Source organism: Punica granatum, chromosome 4 (genome assembly GCF_007655135.1).
Source record: "Punica granatum isolate Tunisia-2019 chromosome 4, ASM765513v2, whole genome shotgun sequence".
Taxonomy (NCBI): Eukaryota; Viridiplantae; Streptophyta; class Magnoliopsida; order Myrtales; family Lythraceae; genus Punica; species Punica granatum.
In genome coordinates, this window is record NC_045130.1 from 33,910,622 (window position 1) to 33,913,930 (window position 3,309).

Sequence of the window (3,309 nt, forward strand, 5' to 3'; positions counted from 1 at the left end):
ACAAAAATCCTCAGCGCTGATCCCCATTATCCAAAAAGTTATTATGTACGGCTAGTCTAGCTCCTAGGTCATCTGAAAAAATATATATGTAGGGAGTGAGCTGCATCTCAGTGAGTATTGCATTCCACAACAAAATGAAATATCAACTTGTTTGTGCATTCACATCAATAATGACAGTCATATCATTTATTTCAAAATTTTTAATGATATATATATACACACACCTACTTTCCAATATTTAGCATTTCTCTTATCAGCCAATTCAATATCACATAACTTAGGCAATCATTCTAAAGCAACAAATAATAGTAGCCATAGGGTCACAATCCTCGCGATAGAGTTTCGACAGTACCGTGACCCCGCACTCATATCCACAAACTCCTTATTTGATTTCTCATAAGCAGGGGCTGCCTATTATCCTCCGACAGTGGGAGTCTAGGCGTCCATTTTATATCCCGTCGGATCAACAGTCTAGGCGTTCATTTTAATATCTCGCCGAATCAGCGGTCTAAACGTTCTTTTTTGTATCCCGCCGGATCAGCGGTCTAGGCATCCCTTTTTGTATCCCCCGGATCAGCAGTCTAAGCGTCCCTTTTTTTATCCCGCCGGATCAGCAGTCTAAGCGTCTATTTTTGTATCACGCCGGATCGGCGATCTAGGCGTCCCTTTTTGTATCCCGCCGGATCAGCGGTCTAGGCGTCCCTTTTTGTATCCCGCCGAATCAGCGGTCTAAGCGTCCCCGTTTGTATCCCGCCGGATCAGCGGTCGTCTCGTGGCTATAAACAATAATATCACCACACCGCAATTAAGCTAATTCATTTACAATAAATCCTCAAAATCCTCATATTATCTTCATTCAACTTATTTCATTCAATCAAGCTTTGATATAATTAATTTAAGATTTAGTTTCATTATATAGTGGAATAAAAATACTCACCGAATTCCACGATATAGTCCATCGAATCGAGCCTTTTAAATGCCTAAATTTAGTCTCCTCGATCCTTAGTCAAGTATAAGCATAAAAAGGACTAAATTATACATACACGATACATTACAATATCAAACCACTTAGCACACCCGTTTACTGATTAACTATTTCTCTTTAGAATTAAATTACAATCATAGCCCCTTAGGCCTCAATAATAACAGGTCATACATTCTACCTAGACAATATAATCACTATACTTATTGGTGCTAGTTGATCTCTCTTCCACTTCGAAAATACTTTCATATCAAGTTCACCTCTATCCTATCTATACTTCCCATCTGCCCCACCCAGTATTTTATTCACACACAAATCACTAGGACTTACCCTTATCTACATATAATTCAATTCATCCACTCCATACACTTATTTCCAAGATAAAGCTCTTGAATTCATCACATGCCTCTTAAAATCACACACATTCCAGCAAACAAATTATATCACAAGATGCAATATCTCCAAATGTTGCTCGGCTTCCAATTCCGATTAATTAAATCATCTCCACGATTCTTTTAATAAATATATATATATATATACATACATATATTTATAACTTATATACGTCATTCCACAATGGTATATAGCACTCACCGATGATTCCCAAATTAATATATAGTTCATCGAATTGGCCTTCAAAATGCATAATATCAATCTCTTCCATCCCAATCGATTTCAAGCATGACCGAACGAGTTATATATCATCATTACCATTCCCATGACAAGCCATATTCCAAATTGACCTTAAAAATAAAATATAATCATTTCGACCCCAATGGACAGTAAGGCATATGCAATCGAATATTTTCAAGTATCGCTCATACAACTAAAATTTTTATACAGTAGCAGCCACATTCTTCTTCACAAGATAACCAACCTCATTTCGTAACATAATGCACCTAAATACTATAAATTTACCTAAGCTGAAATGATGATAATAATAATAATAATCATCCAAGGCTTCACAGTGCAACTAAAACAGCTCTGAAGAAATACTCTCCTATCAGTTTTTTCTCATGTAAACTGACCTAATGATAACTAACCGCCATTATAAATATTTCTTCCCTCTAATTAGCGTGCAATGTTTCCTTCACTCATTGCTTTCTCAAATTCCTATACCTTAAAACAGCTAGATTGAGCTATCTCCTAAACTTCCTTCAACCTAATAACCCAACTAATCATAACTCTTAACTTACCAATTGAAGTATGCAATAAAAATTCAAACAACAGAGAATTTGACATAGGAAATTCACGTACCTAAAGATACCCACAACTAAATTGGGTTCCCCTAGTTCCTCACACCTGAGTCAACTAGCTATCAGGCCTTGCTCCCATCTTTCTTGAACCCTTTCTCATCTGTCACAGCAGTTCTCCCTCTCTGCTTCGAGCTTCCATCCGAGCTTCCATCACAGTCTCTAGCCCTCTCCGTTTCCTTTCTTTTGATCCGACCCTCCCTCTGTCCTCCTCTCTTGCTCGGTGCCCATCTCGATCTCTCAACGTCTCTCTCTCCTAACCCCCCCCACCCCCCGTTTTCTTTCTTCGGTTTTTCTCCTCCAAAACAGAGGAAAAGAAAGAAGAAAGAGAGAAACAAAATGAATGGAAAAAGTGGAAGAAAGAACAAAAGAAATGAAATGAATGAGGCGGTGGAATGGGTCAGGGGAAATTGAGGCCACGCGGGGCCCTTGCCATCACTCCTTTTTTTTTTCCCTCTTCAGCAACCAAGTGTATGATTTATATATATATATATAAGAATGTAAATATATGTGTATATATACGTATGCTATTTAAATATAAAAATTTTAGGTGTCACAATTATCTGGTTAATTTCAACTGTAGTACTTTGATCACATGTTTCCAGTTTGGTTTGAGCAGTGGGCACCACAAAATAGCGAGTCATAAATTGTGACATATCAAATGCTTAAATCAGTGAATATTAAAATTTGTACTCTCTATGATAGATTTCTTTCCTTGGTCTTATTTATTTTGCTTGAGGACAAGCAAAAGTTCAAGTGTGGGGAAGTTGATAAGGGCATATTATACTCATATTTTATTGTGCAATTCATGTTAAATTATTATTAATTTTATAGAAATTTTAAGAAGTTGGTGCTTAATTATGTGTAATTTGATATTGTAGGTCTTTGAGGACTTAGATGGAATTACGAGCAATATTGAGGAATTTTGCGCAATTTGAGGCCAGCCTATATATTTCGAAAATCTTTTTTTTTTTAATTTTGGATATAAATACTCCTTATAACAAGATTAGGAAACCCTGGGGAGAGTCATCTTTCACCATTCTTTTAACCTAGAGAGTTTTTTGAGAGAGTCTT

At 36.6% G+C, this 3,309-nt stretch overlaps 1 long non-coding RNA gene across 1 annotated transcript; it reads right to left on the bottom strand.

Moving 5' to 3' along the window:
- On the bottom strand, positions 1-2,479 carry LOC116205027. Its single transcript, XR_004156440.1, has 3 exons — positions 2,240-2,479; positions 938-1,001; positions 1-776 (listed from the first exon to the last, which is right to left on the bottom strand). It is a non-coding gene; the product is annotated as an uncharacterized LOC116205027 (long non-coding RNA).
- Positions 2,480-3,309: the final 830 nt, after the last annotated feature.